Here is a 22,214-nt window from a genome sequence, read left to right on the forward strand (position 1 = left end):
CATCATTCTCTCTCTCTCTCTCTCTCTCTCTCTCTCTCTCTCTCTCTCTCTGTATACATGACTTATCTCGAATACACAAGTGATTAATTTTCTAAGAATTTCCTTGTAAAATATCTAAAATTTCTTAAGGTGATTTTGAGATGACCCTCGGAATTCGTCGAAAAATATTAAACATAAAATATGGGTTTTACAGAAAAGATTTCAGTGTAGCAATGATGTCGAGTTCATTTTCAATATTAGAAAAAAAAAAATAGAAGGCATTTTTTAGGAAATATATGGAAGATATTTCAGATGCTATAATTAAAATGTTAAAAGATGAAGTGGAATTTTATAAGTCTCCTAAATTCCTTTCTTATTACTTTGAAAAATCTAATTATGGGCATTAACGAACTCGTTAAAAGGTGAAGGAAATTACTTAAGGAAGTAGGAAAAAGGAAATACCATAACCTGCATAATCATTTTGCAAAGACTTGTATATATTAAAAAGAAAAATCGTATAGAATATAGTATATTTATATATAAAAAAAGCCTTGAATTCTTACACGAATGTTAATGAGAATAAGGAAGTTTTTAACAGAAATTGAGGCTTGATCACTTGTAAGTTAGTCCTGGGTATTTTAAATGACAATTCCTGTTTTAATTTTCACTGAATTAGGCCCCTTTTACTGAGAAAATTATTCAGAACATTTGGACACATCAAATGCAGTTTATCGAGTGCACCATCTCCGGGATGAAATGCAGATTAACTACAGTAGTTACTAACATGTTGATGTCTTAGTCGTTTCTTTGTCTTTTCTGTCAGTATCATGAAAAGTAATATTGTTTATTGACTGTGCTCGGGTATCAACTGAGAATTTTTAGATTTTTTTTTAGACATCTGTTAAAGGTGTTCAAGAATTATTCCACATTATAATAAAGTTCGAAGCTAGTATATTCACACATATATGTATATATGTATGCACTGTATATGTGTGAGTATGTATGTATGTGTTTGTATGTATTAATGTGGATGTATATGTATGTGCATATATTTATATGTATAGGTATATTAAGATATGAAATATTTTTAGATATATATATATATATATATATATATACATACATATATATATATGTATATATATACTGTGTATATATATATATATATATATATATTGTTTAAGTGTATATACATGTATATGTTTATTAACCCTCCTTTTAATTTTCTCCTTCCTTGCGTTTGGCTACTTATATCCATAGTGGAAGATCAGGCTCATTAGCCTCCTCCAAAATATACAAGGGGAAGATACTTTCATATTTCCCTGTGGACTCTTGCGAGCTAATTATGTTTACCAAGAATATTGTCGTCTTGGTGGCTGGGAAAAAGTGCTCGGGCTAATAAGAAAAGGGGGATTTCCCTAATAAATAAGATCATTGTACTTTTTACTTGCTTACATGGATGAAAGTGAAAGGGAAATTTAATTTAGAATGTCGACGGATATATATATATATATATATATGTATACATATATATATAATGTATATGTGTATATATATATATATATATATATTTGTGTGTGTATGTATGTATGCATATATATATATATATATATATATATCATCATCATCATCATCATCATCAGCCGTTACTAGTTCACCGAAGAACAAAGGCCTCAGACATGTCCTTTCACTTGTGTCTGTTTATGGCCTCTCTGTGTCATTCGACCCTCAAACTTGTTTAATTCGTCAATCTCTGAAGACCTATTCGGTTATTTTTAATGTCCAGCTACTGTCTGTCATTCTCATTTTATGTCCCGCCCATGTCCATTTCTTTTTCTTACATGGTGTTAGAATATCCTCTAATTTAGTTTGCTCCTGTATCTATGTTGCTCTTTTTCTGTTTCTCAATGCTATTCCCATTCTTTCCATAGTTCTCTGAGTTGCAACTACTTTATGTTCTAGTCTTCAGTAAGGCTCTCATTAAATTTTTTTTTTTTTTTGAGAAAGTGGCGTTTTACTGTTGTTGATTTAGTTTTGTTTGCAAAATTCTCTCCTTCCCATACTTATTCTTCTTTTTAATTTCGGCCTTGTGTCCTGGGGAAACACTTACTGTCTGTCCTAAGTACGTATTATTATTATTATCATTATTATTATTATTATTATTGTTGTTGTTGTTGTTGCTAAGCCACAACCCTTGTTAGAAAAGCAGGATGTTATAAGTACAAGGGCTCCAACAAGGAAATTAGCCCACTGAGGAGAGGCAATAAGGAAATAAATTACAAGAGAAGTTTTAGAAAATAAAGATGAAAACAAATCTCACATAGATTATATAAACTATAAAAACTTTTAAATAACAAGGAGAAGAGAAATAAGATAAAAGAGAACTCTGCCCCAAGATAGTGGAAAACCATGGTGCATAGGCTATGAGACTACCCAAGACTAAAGAACAATGGTTTGATTTTGGAGTGTCCTCTTAGAGGAGCTGTTTAGCATATACCTAAAAGAGTCTCTTCTACCCTTGCCAAGAGGAAAGTAGCCTCTGAAAATTACGGTGCAGTAGTAACCCCTTGATTGAAGAAGAGTTTTTTGGTAATCTCCATGTTGTCAAGTGTATGTTGAATTAGGGGAATGTTAAGGGAATAGACCAGACTTTTCTGTGTATGTTTAGGCAAATGATAAATGAGCCGTAACCAGAAAGAAGGATGCAATATAGCACTGTCTGGCCTGTCAAAGCACCCAATAACTCTTTAGTGGTAGTATCCCAACGTGTGGCTGGTGCCTTGGCCAACTTACTTCCAAGAAAAATTCATTAACAATCTCTAGAGGCTCGTCCATAACCCATAGTTGGTGTCTCTCAGCATGAACATTATCTTAATTTTACTCATATTAATTTTTCTGTCTACCCACTTCTAAAGCCTACACTGTTAAATATTTGCGGCAAAAAACTGTAAAAATCCTGGAATAAAGGCATTTACCATTTTAAAGATGGATATATTTACGTGAGGGAGTGATATGACGGTCACCAACCCGTTAAAGATAATAACAAGTAGGGTAAAAATCAAAGTCGCCTGTATTTTACTGAAATACGGCTGAGAAAGTATATTTCTGCGGAAAATATCCCGTTAAAATTACGGTTTTTTTAAACAGTGCACCTGATCTCTTGGTTTATTATAGTCTAGCTGACTTTCTACTCGGCCTTTTGATATCTTTGTAAATATTATATATATAATGAAGAGTATAAACTTATCGGGTGGTAATTTTTCAGGTCTTTTGTGTCTCCCATTTTGTGAATTAGTATAATGATAAAGTTTTATTAATCTATAGGTATACAGTAGAGCTTTATTGCTCTGGTATTGTTGAAGAATTCAATTACTCTTCATAGTTTATATAACACATTTTAACGTTGTTATGGATCTTAAGATATTTTGTATATTAATTCTCATAGAGTTTATTTACTTCTTTTCCTTACTGGGCTTTTTATTTTTCTGTCGGAGATCTTGGCCTTATTATAGCATCCTGCTTTTCCAAGTAAGGTTGCAATTTAGCTCGTAATAATCATATTATTGGGTGTTCGATGTGCTGCTCGTGAGCCTTCTTACTTAGTACGTGTATGGACCAACTAGTGTTGAGCATTTGTTGCACTTGGGGTCATCGATGATGGAGTAGTTAAACAATGAAAGTGACAATGACTCGTCTCCTGCTGGGGAAACGGCTTAGTATTGAAATAATATATATATATATATATATATATATATATATATATATATATATATATATATATATATATTATATATATATATATATATATATATATATATATATATATATATTTATATATATATATATATATATATTTATATATATATATATATATATATATATATATATATATATATATATATATATTTATATATATATATATATATATATATATATATATACACACACACGCACGCAACAACAACAAATGCAACCGTTTCTAGTCCACTGCAAGGCAAAGGCCTCAGACATGCCAATTTATGTCTGGGGTTTGGCCAATCTCCATCACCACTCTGGCCAGTTCGGATTGGTGATGGCGGGAGATTTTCGTCTGCACGCTCACAGTAAACCAACTTAGTATGGGTGACCTTGACTAATACAGAAAGGTATATATATCTATATATATATATATATATATATATATATATATATATATATATATATATATATATATATATATATATATATATATATATATATATACATTGTATATATATATGTGTGTGTGCATGTTATAAATATTGTATGTATGTATTGATGTATACATATATATATATATATATATATATATATATATATATATATATATATATATATATATATATATATATATAGGCTATGTATATATATTGGTATTGATGCATATAAACACACACACACACACACACACACATATATATATATATATATATATATATATATATATATATATATATATATATATATGTGTGTGTGTGTGTGTGCGTGTGTGTGTGTGTGTGATAGTATATATAGCCTACTATACAGTAGATGAGCATGTGTGTATGTAGGCTATATATGCATATATATGTATGAATGTATATTTATGTTTTGTGTGTGTGTGTATATATATATATATATATATATATATATATATATATATATATATATATATATATATATATAGATACATATATACACACTAATACTGAACTTTATAGCAGTATCGGTTGTGAAAACAGAACAGCAGTGACTACACGTATTATGGTGTAAAAGATTAACAAATTTTCAGATTGGTATGCGGCTTTATAAATAAGTTAATAGCTACCCTTCTTCAACGCCACGGGCGCTGAAAGAGTGAAAAATGGCTGGGAACGTTAGGATGATAGCGGCAAGAAGGGATTTTATGGGTGGGCGTGTTGGCGGTGAGAGGGGCATCCCGGGTGGATGGCTTTGCTTGGAAGGGTTGGGGGTCCTCCAAGTTGATGGTGGGAGGAGAGTATGTGAAGATGATGATGAATGGTAGCTTCGGCGGAGCTTAGTTTATTGCCAATAATTGCAGCTTTTGCTAATGCTCACTTGATCGAGGTTATTGGCATCCAAGTTTGATTTTCTGGGTATATTTAGCCCTGCGAAAACAGGCTCAAATTGATGCACTGTAGGAGAAAATAAAATGTCTTCCTTCGATGGGAGTCATAAGTGGTACATCTTCACAAACGAGGATAGTTTTATGAGCTTCGTTGCTCGACTAATTGTTTGTTGCTTAATAGAAACATTGTGGGAAAGTCTTGGAAACGTAACTTAAGGTTGACTGACAGAGAGAGAATGAGATAAGTGTCTGTCCGTTAATGAGTTGTTTAGAATAGCTCTCACAAACTGAAAGTTGCCTATGTTTTTGTAGTTGAAGATAGGGATGTGTATTCGGGAATTTTCTTAGAGTAGAGGAGAAGCATGATAAAATGGAAGCGAGAGAAAAGGAAGAACAAGAGGAAGAATGCCCTATACAGACTTTGGCCGGCCACTTGCCTTATGCCTGGAATAATGGGTGCTGCTGCCATTAAGGCAGCAAGGTGGCAAAGCAGACGTGCATCCAATCACAGAGTAAAGAAAAACAGAGGTGATGAAACCTCACCTCACTCTCCCTGAGAGAGATGAGAGATGGGGTGCTGGGAAATAACCCCTTACCAGGGGAGGTTAGAAAATAGAATGTCGGGAGGTTATCCTTCACTGGGAATCTGAAGAAAAGGCTGCTGTGAGGTTATATTCCAAGGATGTTTGAGAAGCAGTGCTAGGAGTTGACCCTCTAAAGATTTTTGGGAGGAGAGCAGTGAAAAGTGAGAGAACCCATATGGGTATTTATTTTCTTCCAAGGTCTCTAATTCAACAAGAACCTGGGGACACAGAAGTGAGTCTTTCCAACTGTATGTGGAAATGACGCTGAAATATAAAACGATGTCAACGAAGGAAGGGGTTTCCAATAAGAAAGTATTCAACTCTGCTGATGAGTTTATGATAATTTTAGATAATTAAATACGTAGCTTTGGACGTAGATGTCTTGTCACGTTCCTGTATAGTATCCTTGCTGTATAACATGAACAGTCAAATAATGCCACATAATATATGCATAGTTTTATATTCCTATAATATGCGGAAAATTTGATCATTCACCTCATCTAAAAGCATTATTGTAAGGTTAATTATTTCCCTACCATTAATAGTAAATTATCAGTTTTAACGCAGTTCCTGACAGTAATTGACTTTGTATATTGGTTTCCTTGCATTGCTCCTCAATATGTAGTTACGAAAGTCAGATTACCACAGTTATCACCTGCTTGTTCATTTGTTATGTAAATATGTAGAATAATCAAAACTAATTAATTTAATGATTATGATTAGATTTAAAAGCCCCTACTTGTATTAAATTAATTAGTAGTATCCTTTTATTACATACTTTTCAAAAATTTCTTCTTTGGCTCATTATTGCCAGGAAGTTCCATTTCTACATTTGCACTTATTTGGTTTTGTAACTGTTAATCTTTCGTCGAAAATATTACATTATCAAATGCTGTAATTGTTGATGTTTACAATACAGTTAATACAAACAGGTGTGATGACAATAGCAACATACCTTTGGTTGTTCGTTATTCTTGTATGAATAAATTTGCTTTTAGTGCAGAGAGAGAGAGAGAGAGAGAGAGAGAGAGAGAGAGAGAGAGAGAGAGAGAGAGAGAGAGAGATTCTTTTTGAGCAAGTTCTGTCCCATTAATTGTGCAGTGAATTGCCTTTTTCCCAGTTGAGTCCCGAAGAATTAATTTATACTAATAAATTACTGGTTACGTAACCTTTTTGTCCTCCAAATCTCTGTATCCGTTCCTTACCTTCCATTACATTGAGATGCTTGAATACTAATTTTCTAATTACACCAAGTATCTTATTTTTGCGTAATTGTATGAATACCTCAAAAGACACCGAAAAAATGTTAACAAAGACTGGAAAATCCTGTAAGAACTTGTGACTATAATTGCTTGCAATGAAGACTAGTTAACAAAAACAAGAAAACAACCACAACAAAACATTTCGTGTCTACCTAAAAGCCTCCTGAGAACACTAGAAAGATTTCTTTACAAATCCAATGAAGAGAGAAGCAGCTTGGTGTTTCTAAAGAAGAAAGGGAGAAATGAAGAGCTGTTCAAAAAGTAAGGAACAATTACTGTCTCCACAGTAATGTGTGCATTTGCTGAAATGCTTCCTGGAAGACAAAAGAAAAATATAAAGAAGGACAAACCATCTAAATATTTCAAGGTTTTCTTGTCAATGCATAATGATCATCAACTCAACTTCAACTCAGTTGTAGGTACAACGCTTAGGAACCAGTAAGAAAATAAACAAAACATTAAAATCAAACTAAATTCTTCTTGAACATTTGGATTAAATTGCTCTCAGTTGGTGATAGATACAGAGGAAGGAAACGATTAAAGAATTAGTAACGATAAAAAAAGAGTAAAGAAATAGTAAAGACAAGAACACAAACATTATACAGTAAATTGTAGTAAAATTCTAAATCGTTTAAAAGAAAGAAATACTAAAATAAATGAATAAGAAAAACCTTCACAAAGATTAAAGCCGATAATTCCGGCCAGATGAGGACTAATATAGAATTGACACAGATCTCATTAAGGTTCCCGAAATGATATTGCTCCCTTGACTCATAAAACCCGTCGGAAGTAATCACCCCGAAGGATGAGGAAACCTGCCGGAGGCGAAAGAGGCAAAGACGACGAGAACGTGAAAGGGGAGAAGAACAAGCAAAGAAGTCATTGAATATAACGAATAATGGGACTTGAAGAAGACACTTTCTCACATTCGCCTGCACTGAGAAAAAAAGAGATTATGAAGGAGAGGGAAAAAGCCCATTTTCCACTAGAACACTAGAGAGAGAGAGAGAGAGAGAGAGAGAGAGAGAGAGAGAGAGAGAGAGAGAGAGAGAGAGAGAGAGAGAGAGAGAGAGAGAGAGAGAACACCGTTTTACGTTCGTACAAACGCATACGCAAAGAAAAATTTTGATTGAATTGAGACTACTTTCTTACACTCATTCAGGCACGTACAGAGAGTAAGTAAAAGACTATTTTACACACGTTGATTGTATGAAACCAGACAAACAGGTAGAAATTTCTTTCACTGACGTACCCGAAAACACGCTTGAGCAGAAGAGTTTAGAGGGCTTTGGTAACAGAAAACACATTTATAAGAAGAGAAAGAAAACACATTGCCGTCTTTTTTTTATGTGCCATGTTTGCAGAGAAAAAGTGGAAGCAGAAGAACCAATTTCTCAATTAAATCCCACACTTAGAAAATGAGGCTTCACATTTAAGGTATGATAGGAATTGAAACAACCTCCTGTATTCCATAGGGAAAATTTTTATGATGGCAGCTCATTTCTTTAGAGTTCTGTTAACTAGAATACAAATAAAATGACACGTATTGGAACCGTAAAGGGTCCGACAACATCCATTGTTTACTTACAGAATTTTTAGGATTCATCATATTATGAGGTTGCCACTCTGAAAAAAATCAAGAATTAAGACGATAATCACGCGAGTTTCTATTTAAGAAGAAAATAAAGACAAAGAAACGATATAAACCAACGTAAATGAAGGTTGGTGAGAAGTTCATAGACGGAAAATCTGTAGGAGTAAATGTTTCGTAAAGCGTATAAGAATGTATTGAATGGAATTCCTGTAGTTGGGTTACGCACAGCGTTCCTGAATGATATCCGGCATGCGGGGCGTGGCTGACAAACTATATAATTTGTTACCACCATGATTGCTATTTTGTAAACAGCAGATGAATACTGGGTCGTCTGTATGCGAATGATTTAATTTTAACGACGATCGTGTGGTGCAGGCTCCCTTCCGGGTATGTGCTACCTCTAAAAATGAATAAATCATACTATAGTATTGGCTACTTTTAAGAACGACATGCCTTCTAGATACTTTGCTCGTCATACTTTTAACAGCGAGATGCCTTCTAGATACTTTGCTTGTGATACTTTTAACAGCGAGATACCTTCTAAATACTTTGCTTGTGATACTTTTAACAGAGAGATACCTTCTAGATACTTTGCTTGTGATACTTTTAACAGCGAGATACCTTCTAGATCAGTGGTTCCCAAACTATCTTACCTGACGCCTCCTTTTTGCTTCTTTTTTATGAAATGATTCTTACATTTATTTCTTAGCGTTGTGCAGGAAAACAGATTTCTGTTTGTATTACATTTTAATAATAAAAGCCACTCAAACAAATTATAGAACATTCCAGTAACTAAAAACGAAACATTTGGTTCAAAATGAGCGAAAAAAGTCTGAACATTAGCAAATTGGCAAAATTGAGTTGCAATTTTAAGAATAGATAATTTGAAAACATGCTATATAATATTTGGAAATACTTATGAGACTAAGGCACAATTTCTGGTCAAATTTAGTGAGATGGATGCATGTATGTAATGACAGATATTTGTTCTTTAATTGATTTTATTATTCTATTAAACATGTAATTTCGAGCAGAAGACTTCACGCCCCCCATGTATCGTCCTCACGCCCCCCTAGTGGGGCGAGCCCCCCAGTTTGGGAACCACTGTTCTAGATACTTTGCTTTTGATACTTTTAACAGCGAGATACCTTCTAGATACTTTGCTTGTGATACTTTTAACAGCGAAATGCCTTCTAGGTACTTTGCTTGTGATACTTTTAACAGCGAAATGTCTTCTAGGTACTTTGCTTGTGATACTTTTAACAGCGAAATGCCTTCTAGGTACTTTGCTTGTGATACTTTTAACAGCGAAATGCCTTCTAGGTACTTTGCTTGTGATACTTTTAACAGCGAAATGTCTTCTAGGTACTTTGCTTGTGATACTTTTAACAGCGAAATGCCTTCTAGATACTTTGCTTGTGATACTTTTAACAGCGAGATAACTTCTAGATACTTTGCTTGTGATACTTTTAACAGCGAGATGCCTTCTAGATACTTTGCTTTTGATACTTTTAACAGCGAGATACCTTCTAGATACTTTGCTTGTGATACTTTTAACAGCGAAATGCCTTCTAGGTACTTTGCTTGTGATACTTTTAACAGCGAAATGTCTTCTAGGTACTTTGCTTGTGATACTTTTAACAGCGAAATGTCTTCTAGGTACTTTGCTTGTGATACTTTTAACAGCGAAATGTCGTCTAGGTACTTTGCTTGTGATACTTTTAACAGCGAAATGCCGTCTACATACTTTGCCTGTAATACTTTAAACAGCGAGATGCCGTCTACATACTTTGCCTGTAATACTTTAAACAGCGAGATGCCCTCTGAATACTTTGCTTGTGATACTTTTAACAGCTAGAAGTTTTATGAATACTTTGCTTGTGATACTTTTAACAGCTAGAAGTTTTATGAATACTTTGCTTGTGATACTTTTAACAGCGAGATGCCTTTTAGATACTTTGCTTGTGCTAGTTTGAACAGCGAGATGCCTTCTACATACTTTGCTTGTGATACTTTCAACAGCAAAATGCCTTCTGGATACTTTGCTTGTGATACTTTTAACAGCGAGATACCTTCTAGATACTTTGCTTGTGATACTTTTAACAGCGAAATGCCTTTTAGATACTTTGCTTGTGATACTTTTAACAGCGAAATGCCTTTTAGATACTTTGCTTGTGATACTTTTAACAGCGAAATTCCTTCTACATACTTTGCTTGTGATACTTTTAACAGCGAAATGCCTTCTACATACTTTGCTTTTGTTTGTGATACTTTTAACAGAAAAATGCCTTCTAGAGTCTTGACTTGTGCTACTTTTAACGGTAAAAGGGCTTTTAGATTTAGATACTTTGTGATACTTTTAACAGCGAGAGGCCGTCTAAGTTTAGATACTTTGCTTGTGATACTTTTAACAGCGAGACTTCTAAATTTAAATACTTTGCTTGTAATACTTTTTACAGCGAGTGGCCTTCTGAATACTTTGCTTGTGATACTTTTAACAGCGAAAATCCTTCTAAATTTAGATACTTTTTACAGCGAGTGGCCTTCTGAATACTTTGCTTGTGATTCTTTTAACAGCGAGATGCCTTCTGAATACTTTGCTTGTGATACTTTTAACAGCGAAAATCCTTCTAAATTTAGATACTTTTTACAGCGAGTGGCCTTCTGAATACTTTGCTTGTGATTCTTTTAACAGCGAGATGCCTTCTGAATACTTTGCTTGTGATACTTTTAACAGCGAAAATCCTTCTAAATTTAGATACTTTTTACAGCGAGTGGCCTTCTGAATACTTTGCTTGTGATTCTTTTAACAGCGAGATGCCTTCTGAATACTTTGCTTGGGATACTTTTAACAACGAGATGTCTTCTAGGTACTTTGCTTATATTACTTTTAACAGCGAGATGTCTTCTAGATACTTTGCTTATGTTACCTTTAACAGCTAGATGTCTTCTTGTGCTGCTTTTCACAGTGAGATGTCTTCTAGATACTTTGCTTATGTTACTTTTAACAGAAAGATGCCTTCTTGATAATTTGCTTGTGCTACTTTTCAAAGCGAGGTATCTTCTAGATACTTTGCCTGTGATACTTTTAACAGCGTAATGTATTCCAGATTCTTGCTGTTGAAATATAAGGTCACAGACTTACTGGGCCTCGACTGGCAAGTTTTTAAATTATCTGGTGTCTGGTGAGAAAGAAATAGCTTACTGATATTTTGTCAGTTTTAGAACAGGCGAACGATGTATCTTGGTTTAGTAGTAAAATCTTACTGATTAATGGGAAGCTGATATATAGAACAGATTAAAAAATCGGTATTGTAAACCAGCAAGCAAGCAGTTTGTTAACATTCTACCAACATAGTTTTAATTAGGTAATTAAACTGTGGAGTCGGTTAGATGATGCATAAATGGTACAGGGTTTTTTTAATTAGATTATTTAACTGTCCTTCAAATTTGTAATTTGGGTGGAAGGGGTTTTTCTTTCTCATATAATGCCGTCACTATTAAAGAGCTCAATATGATCGTCGACATTACCCGAGGAATTAATTTTCTGTTTCATCAGGCAAACAATTTATCCTTTCTCTACGTCCTGATTTAAATATAAAAACGGGATGAATATTTTACAGTTTAAAGCTTATTATGTCATTAGCACACCGAGTCAAACTTCAAAAGTATATACTGAAATCAATAGATTTTCTCATATTTCACTATATTTTTGTCTGAAGTACAACAGAAAAATCAAAAGATCTCCGTATCCTGAACCCATAGAGAAAACTGTATATTTCTTTTTAAAACCATATATTGTCCCTTTTCTAAACTCTCATAGTGCTCTTCCCCCCACCTCATTCCCCTCCATCGTTTATATTTCCTCCCACAACATCCCAGTATTCTTGGTTCCAGCGTCTTGCCACTGAAATAGCTCTTTAAGCTCAAAATACCCAGCGAGCTTTCAAGTTTAACGCTTCTATCTTTATGGGAAGTAAATTCCATCGCGTTTTATCGGTGTTTATGGAATGGGTTCCACACTCCAAATAGGGTCTCGTAAGCCCAAATTGGGTTTATTGCTCCTTGTCACATTATAGTCATTGGTGACGAGGGGAATTCCTCCTGAAGTCTCGACCTTTTCTCCGGTGTTTGACCTTTGCGGAGGAGGGATCCCATTGTATGGAGATGCGCGGGAAGCGGTTCGACAACTCACCATTGTTGGGCTTCCCTATAGAAATCCAGGTATCAAGGTGTGTCTGTTCCCAGGAAGCCACTGGTGTGAAAGGGGAAACTTTTGTCCATATATTTCATGAAGGCAGATTTTTTTTCTTTTTGGGGGGTTTTAAGGTGACTCTCTCTCTCTCTCTCTCTCTCTCTCTCTCTCTCTCTCTCTCTCTCTCTCTCTCTCTCTCTCTCTCTCTCTCTCTCTGTATAATTGATCTAAAGGTAATTGCTACTTGCATAAAATTTGGATCTTTCAATAATAGCTAAGCGTTTCGTTTATCCTCTTTAGTTGAAGTTTCAAAGGACTTATTTAATGTTTCTATCTTCTTGGGCCACAGTGCCATTTATAAGTCATTGGAAGTTTAGAATACGAATATAATGTAAATACAGAGAGAGAACACGTTTTGTGATTAATAGAGTTAATCCTTTATCGGATTCGTCTGGCATCTCTCTCTCTTTGTTGTTAAGATTCAGTCGTTCAGATATATGCAACCGTATTCCTTATTTTTCAATTGTCTGTTACATATGCTTACACATTTGTGATGAAAATAGCTCACGCCTAAGACTACGTAGGGTGAAAATAAATCCCTCTAATTTTATACGGGTGGTGACAATAACTCCCGCAGGAGACTATGCGTGGTGAAAATAAATCTTGACAAATACTGTGCGTGGTGAAAATAAATCTCTTCTGAGACTAAAGGTGGTGAAAGTAACTTCCTCCTAAGACTACGTGTGTTGAAATAAATCCTTTCAACGACTGTGTGTGGTGAAAATAAATATATCCACAGTGTACGTGTAGTGAAAATAACTCCCGCCGAAGAATATGTGTGGTGAAAATTTATCACGCCAAAGACTACGTATGATGAAAATAACTCCCACCAAAGACTAAATGTGGTGTAGATAACTCCCGCCAAGGACTACCTGTGGTGAAAATAACTCCCACCAAAGACTGTGGGGAAAATAAATCCAAAACTATGTGTGTGTGGGGGGGGGGGTGATAAATCCTGCCTAAAGACTACGTGTGGTGAAACTAACTCCCACGAAAGACTATGCATAGTGAAAATAAATCCAGTCAAAGATTACGTGTGGTGAAATTAAATCCCTCTAAATGTTACATGTGGTAAAAATAAATCCTGTCAAAGACTACATGTGGTGAAAGTAAATCCTGCCACAGGAATACGTGTGGTGAAAATAAATCCCGTCAAAAATTACATGTGAAGGAAATAACTCCCTCCTAAGACTACGTGTGGTGAAAATAACTCGTGCCAAAGACTACATGTGGTGAAAGTAACTCCTTCCAAACACTGGGTGATGAAAATAACTCCTGCCAAAAACTACGTTTGGTAAAAATAACCCCGCCAAAGACTATTTGTGGTGATTGTAAATACTGCCTAAGACTGAGTGTGATGAAAATAAATACCGCCAAAAACTAAGTGGTGAAAGTAGATACTGCCTAAGACTATGTGTGGTGAAAATACCTCTTTCCAAAGACAATGTGTGGTGAAAATGACTCCCGCCAAAGACTTCCATTGTTGAAAATAAATCCCGCCCAAGATTACATGCTGTGAAAATAACTTCTGCCTAAGACTATTGTGAAAATAACTCCCGCCAGAGACTACTTGTGATGAAAGTAACTCCTGCCAAAGACTACTTATGGTGAAAATAACTCCCGACAAAGACTTTGTGTGAAAATAAATCCCCCTAAAGACTAAGTGTGGTGAAAAATAAATGCCCCCAAATGCTATTTATGATGACAGTAACTCCCGACATACACTATGAAAAAAAATCGCTCCTAAGATTTCAAAATCCTAACTTTCGCTCCAAACTTACCTTAATTAGATCAGTTCTTGGTGATAAACGATTTATCAACTTCCCAGGACTGATGATTATTCTTCAAAAAATCTACTATCTGTATTACGATCTTCGAAATAATTTTTTTTTCTTATACATTATTTATACAATTCCTTGAAAATTAGAGAGGATAAGTGATTTTCATCCTATCGATTTAAACACTGCTTTATTGGAATTTATTCTTGATAAAACACGAGTAAAGATAACGGAGTTTAAAAATTCTTAAATGCTGGAAGGCAAATGCATGACGAATATCAAGATCAAAGCAAAATAGTCTGCTAGGCAGTAAGAACGATAGTATACTGCAAATAATTATAGGTAAGACAGGTTCACAATACTAGGTAAATTCTGAAGTTATTACAACAAAGGAAAAGGAACACCAGTTACTCACACTAAGCACTATTTGCGGCAATATTGCAGAACACAGAGTAATGACTGTCGCCTAGTTGGTTACCAGAAGCCCTTTAATTTAGGATACTCTTACCTTTCAATAATCAAGCAGTAATCAACCGGAAAATGGTCTCTTTCATTAGAACGTGTCTAGTGTAAAGCGAATTTACTGAATTCTAAAGATAACCCAAGTCTAAACCTAAAAGAAAAATGTGGTATCACCCTTATGCAAGAGCCGGTTTATGAAAACTAAAGGATCGTGTTTGTGATAAAAAATCATCATGATGAGATTCAGGCTTATTTTACGGAAGCAAAGTGCATCCTGATATGAAATATCGTGTATGACTAATTTGCGTTGTCTTTACGATGCTAAAACCCTTCTGGTTGACAATATTGCCATAAAATGAGCATGATTTTATTAGTTGTTATATTCATACGGGTTTCATTGGAGGCCAAGCTTTGGCTCTTATTGTTTTTATCATTACCATTACTTACTAAGCTACAAGCCTAGTTGGAAAAGCAGAATGCCATAAGCCCGAGGGCTCCAACAAGGAAAATAGCCCAATAAGGAAAGGAAATAAGGAAGCTACAAGAGAAGTTATTAAAATAAAATATTTTAAGAACAGTAACAACAATAAAATAAATCTATCACATATAAACTATAAAAACTTTAAAAAAAGAGGAAGAGAATCAAAGAAGAATAGCCCGAGTGTACCCTCAAGCAATAGAACTCTACCCCAAAACAGTGAAAGACCATGGTACAGAGGATATGGCACTATCCAATAGCAAACATGTAGACAATAAACACATGCAACCGACATAAAAACAGTAGGCAAAATTGGATAGGAAAGAGAGAGAACTTTGCTAAATGAAGGGCTTACTGCAGCGACTTTAAATAATACCCGATGTTGGACAATCTACATTTGGTCGTGTAAAACTGTGTCGTAATTATCGCTAAAAGTGAACAATTCGCGCCACAAAGGAGTAATTGGGGATGTTTCTTTTGAAAATTTAACAACACATTTTTGAAGGTAATTTTTGTCCTTGTGAAAGCTTGCTCGTCTCTCACCCATTTCCGTGGAAAATATCGACAACAACAACAACAACAACAACAACAACAACAACAACAACAACAACAACAACAACAATAATAATAATAATAATAATAAAAAATATTATTATTATTATTATTATTATTATTATTATTATTATTATTATTATTATTACTTGCGAAGCTACAACCCTTGTTGGAAAAGCAGGATTCTATAAGGCCAGGGGCTTCAACCGGGAAAATAGCCCAATGAGGAGAGGAAACAAGGAAAAATGAAAAATTTCAAGAACAGTAAGAACATTAATTTAAATATTTTCCATATAGAAATAAAAACTTTAGCAAAACAATAGGAAGAGAAATAAGATAGAATAGTTTGCCCGAGTGTACCACCAAGCAAGAGAACTCTAACCCAGTGGAAGACCATGGTACAGAGGCTTTGGCACTACCCAAGATCAGAGAACAATGGTTTGATTTTGGATTGTCCTTCTCTTAGAAGAGCTGCTTACCATAGCTAAAGTCTCTTCTGCCCTTACCAAGAGGAAAGTAGCCATTGAACAATTACATTGCAGTATATATATATATATATATATATATATATATATATATATATATATATATATATATATATATATACATACATACATATATATATATATATATATATATATATATATATATATATATATATATATATATATATATATATATATATATATACACAGGTATATATTGAAATACGAGGTTACAGCTCTTGTGTTACTAAAACAGTTTATGGCGAATTTATGTACAATGGATTTATGTAGCACACAAGAAATTATAATGTTTCTGCGTAAAAATAATGTTGTTGTAAATTTGTATGCTTTATTAGTATTTTGAAAGCAGTGCATAGTATTCATTGAAAATTAAAGCAGTTTTGAAATTAGGCAGATAATTTATTGAATTTAGGCATGAAAAGATAACAGACCTATTTTGTAAACATTGTTGGTTAAACGATTCAAGTTTATACATTTTACAAGTTAAACAGTTTCTTAAGAAATACTACGATGATTACTTTGTTCAAAATAAAAGAATGAAATTGGCAAGCTCTGGTGAACTGAATTTGAGATTCCAAAATTAGAGCAAGAAGTTGAATGCTGAAGTTAGATTGCATGATTGACTTGCTGTCGCCAGACTTGGATGATTGTAGGTTATTCAGGGTGCATTAAATCCTGCATCTCCAAAATCTCCTCATATATGAAACAGGGTTTATTGGAAGAGCAGGTATGCCGAATGCAGATTAAGATATTTGGTTTATGTAAAAAGACACTTCACTAAAGATTACCACGTAGTCGTGCATTTATATTGTGTGAATTATATTTTGTTGAATAAGGAAATGGGGGAACTGAAAAAAAAACAAACGCTGGGAAAATGTCTTAAGCTGTCTTAATGAAAAATGCTTTACTTTTCACGTGTTTAAGTACTGTTAAAGTAATTTTTCGTCTTACTTTTATTTGGCCACATGTATGTTATAGACGCACGTTTGTATAATGAACTTAAATTTACATACATTTTATATGTATATGTATACTACAGTATGGTAGGTCCTAGTATGAATATATTTCATATATTCCATTTAGGTGGTTTAACCGTTGGAATATTTTAGGTTTCAAATTCTGAGGTAATTTCCCAAACCACAATAACATTAAAGCTGAGGCGAGTTCGCTCACCAGATGAGGCCTGGAGGAAGATAGAATCGCAAACAGCACCACCCCTTTACATAAGCATCCATGTTAAATTAATGGAATACTCACTCCTGGAACAGAGCCGGAAAGATTGAAAGTTTGGAAGGCGCCTAACTATAATCCGGACCTGATTTGGTCAAGACGTTGACGCTAACACTCGATTTGGAGAGTAATTTCAGAAAATATATATACATTATTTTGGAAAAATCGCAAATAACGTATCTTGGTTGTTGTAAAAAGTGTACTTTTACCACTTGGTGAGGAATTTCAATGCTTTTTTCTTAAAATTTAAAGGTGTCTCGTTTCAGTTCAAAACTAATCCCTCAATGTGGTGCCCAACCACAGCAGTAACCTTCCAGTAAATAGCTTAAACTCACTGTAGCAGAGTGGGATCGGTCTGCCACCGTGTAAACTTTGTCAGTTTTCTTCGTATGAAAATTTTTTTCCAAAGATTTCATGGCATTATATATATTGATGATTTTTTTTCTTTTTCTTTTTTTTTTTAGTTGTACATCTCAAGTGGTCTGTTTCTTTTTTTAAAGTATGAGCATCTTATTCAGTGGATGGTCGACAGCACGACAATTCATCATGCACAAAATGTGTGTTTATTTTCAATGGTAGTATCCTGGATAACAATATGTCGCAATTCTTCTAATTTATGTGCTCACTAAGCGCCTCTGGGATCTGCTCTATTTCAAAGTAAGTTTAGCTGTCCCTGTTCTGTGTTGCCAGTAAAGGATATCTGGTGAAATTACGCTTTCTACCTGCAGCTGCTTTTCATGTTTGATATTCAAGGTATTGAGCACTTATGTTCCATTATATATTACCCACGCATATCTCTCTCTCTCTCTCTCTCTCTCTCTCTCTCTCTCTCTCTCTCTCTCTCTCTCTCTCTCTCTCTCTCTCTCTCAATAAAGAAAGAAAGCTATTAGAGCTACTGCAGGATAAATTTTTTGTATCATGCAGTGTTTTTCAATGTTTGCCGTGATATTTTAAACATTAATATAGTTTTGTATTAGGATTAAAACAATAAAGTTAATTGCAGATATTGCATGGTAAGATTCCCCACATTTTCTTGAAGATATAATTTTGTTGATGACAAAACAGTTACCATGTTCTATTCGCTACTGGAATCACAGGTGATACTCCTGTCAAGGTTTACGTCACACTACTGTACAAGATGTCACTTTTATATCGTAAACACTGTTCCACCGTGTTGCAAGATTACCCGTTTCATTTATCTCGAACCCCGGATCGATATGGGAACATTGTTGAAGACTTTATAGCAAGAATGGTACCTCCCCACTTAGTTATTTTTCTGATCGCATTAAAACATAAATGGTTGTGTATTCTCGGGTTGGTAGTTATGGTTTTCAGACTCGTATTCTTCTTATTCCATTAACACCACTGCTTTTTCTTGTAAGAATGAAAAGTAAGGAAAATAACCAGGAAAGATATCACTTCCTGAATATATAAGTATTTTGTCCACAAAAGATGGTATTATGCACGTTTTATTTTTCAGAATGTTTTATAATTATTGAATCCCTTGGCATTAGAAATGATGGTTTGCGTTAAAGATAACTTCACGACGTCGATAGCCCGATTTTTTAGTTTCTCATATATATTTCTCAACTGTTGATATATTTTATATGTTGACATATTCACGTTTGATTTTTTTTTTTTTAATCTCAACAGTATATTTTTATGTATTTTGCTCTTCATTTTTATCTTATTATCTGTGGAAAGTGTAGAGCAAGCCTCTGCTATTTGTACCAAATGAGTGTTTACTTTTTATCAATTTTAATGAATTTTAATTAACTCCCTATTATTTGTGAAGCTACACTTCTACCTGCAGTTTGCATTTCTTACTTTACTTTAAGAGCATCGTCTCTGGTCCTATACAGCAGGGGAACCCGACTCTCTACAGGACCAACACAGTCATTTTATGATCGTTGAAAAACCTTCAACATTTCACACCATATATTGCTCGTTTATTGTCAGAACAAGGTCTTCAGTTTCCTCTTGAAAGCCTTGAAATCTTCAGTCTTTCGGATGTCTAGTGGGAGTTTATGATACAGTTTTGGGGCTGCATATTTAAAGGCTCTAGAGCCTACAGTAGACATATATCTAAGTTCTAGAAATTTGAAACCATCTGTAACTATTCCCGTGTCAACAAGATTTGTTGGCTGCACAATATGTAGCAATTCTCTTTGATATTTTGTACGTCCGATTCTGATAACTTGATGGGTTATTGTACATATTTTGAACTCAATTCTCGCTTTAATAGGCAGCCATTGTAAATTCACGATTAATATTTAGAATGGCTGTCATGTTAAAAACTCTCTCTCTCTCTCTCTCTCTCTCTCTCTCTCTCTCTCTCTCTCTCTCTCTCTCTCTCTCTCTCTCTCTCCTACCAAAAGAAATCCATCGCTTGCATATTGCATTGTGCCTGAGTGGGCAGCCGTATTGGCAGTTAATTTGAACAGAAATTCATACATATATCGCTAACACCGGCAGGCATGTTACCAATATCCATCACAGGACATAACTATATGAGGGGGATATGCAAGCCAGGGATAACCTAGATTGGGATGCATTTACCAGATTGCCATAGTGTTTCCAGTCGAGGATCATTCACGCCAGTTCTTACTATATATATATATATATATATATATATATATATATATATATATATATATATATATATATATATATATATATATATATATATGTATGCATGTAATCACGTACAGTAAGGACTGGCTTGAATCGACCTCGACTGTTATATACAATATATATATATATATATATATATATATATATATATATATATATATATATATATACTATATATATTTATATATATATATATATACATATATACTACATATATTTATATATATACTATATATATATATATATATATATATATATATATATATATATATATATATATATATATATATATATATATATATATATATATATATATGCTTTACTGATTTTTCGGCAGTCTCTCTGCAAGCTTTTTTTTTTTTTTGGCGAGTAAATTGAGGCTCGCTTATGGCTTTTTGTGTGTTCATTAGGTGGACCTACAACCTTCGTGTTGCTGTTTTACAGTAGGAACTTGTGGGAATGCAATATTTATGGAAGTGTTTTGCAATAACTACTGATGGTGGTGCTGCTATCATATGCATATTTAGCAGTAGGAATCATCGAGATTACTACTTTAATGGATGTATTTATCGTTACCGACTAGTATAGCTTTTAAAGGAACAATTATTCTTAATCGCCAGCTTTCATGCTGTTGTTAAACGAAAACTGGATTTATTTTGCTCAATGGAGCTGGACCATTATTTTTTTTTATTTATTTTTTTTAAATAATAATAATAATAATAATAATAATAATAATAATAATAATAATAATAATAATAATAATAATAATGATGATGATGATAAAGACTGATGAACTCCATGATACTGTTTAGAAAGAGATAGGCTTTCAAGTGATTTCTATATGGTAAAAAGGAATAGGAGATAATGCAGCTCTAACTGAAATAATTTCCTTAATAAGATAAGAAAAAAATCTACTAAGTAAGCCAGTCTTATTAAAATAATATGCAGAGAAACGTTTCATAACGCAGTATATTAAAAAAAATTACCATGCCATTTACTAAAAATGGGAAAAATTCAGAGCAGTATGAATTGATACTGAATTTTGCTATGTGGTAAAAGGTCTGTATGGAATATGCCATTTAAAACACCAAGTAAATAAGAAACCTTTTACATAAACATTGTAAAGTTTTCTTGATAAAAAGATAGGTATTCACATGTGTTTGCTTGGAAGGTATTGTGGACGATTTTTAAACTATGACCTTCACGTGTGTTAACCAGCATGGACTAGTGGCTTTTATTAATAGCCAGCTGGCTCTGCAGTGTTTGGTATTAGAGATGAACTGTAGTAGTTTGGTGATTATTTTTAAGGTATGTTTCCCAGACCTTTTCCTAAATGTTCCGCAAAATAACAATTTCTCTGAGATGCCTCACATTCTTTTTAAACCTGTTTCGTATGCGAGAAAGTCTATTTATAGTTTTTCTTTTTAAAGGGGTAATCATTTAGTGCTATGTTGTTGTAGACTTTTATTTCTGATTATCACGCCAATGGAGACATTGGTTTTCAATATTTATTAAAAGAACAAGTGAAAATTATTTTGAATAATTTAGAATTAGAATTATTTAGATATCGTTAGTTTCCTAACAAAGAGTCATGGTGACTTTATATAATTACAAATGTGGCCAGGGAAAATGAATAATGGTTTTCATTATGATGGCAATAAGGAATTAGATAAGGGATGTTTCCTTTTACTGAGAATCTTCTTGTTCTGTATTTTTATCTATACAGTAATTTTCATCTTCATTTTGATATATTGAGCGCTGAATTGCTTATACGGCAATTGCACCAAACCTTATGAGCCAAATTTTAAAAATAT

The 22,214-nt window shown here is 33.8% G+C and overlaps 1 long non-coding RNA gene across 1 annotated transcript in view; it reads left to right on the top strand.

The window, feature by feature from the left end:
* LOC137630003 (uncharacterized) overlaps positions 1–22,214 on the top strand; it is a 179,103-nt gene that overhangs the window by 50,095 nt on the left and 106,794 nt on the right. The gene's annotated exons all lie outside the window — the stretch shown is intronic.

The sequence above is a fragment of the Palaemon carinicauda genome, chromosome 38 (genome assembly GCF_036898095.1).
Source record: "Palaemon carinicauda isolate YSFRI2023 chromosome 38, ASM3689809v2, whole genome shotgun sequence".
Taxonomy (NCBI): Eukaryota; Metazoa; Arthropoda; class Malacostraca; order Decapoda; family Palaemonidae; genus Palaemon; species Palaemon carinicauda.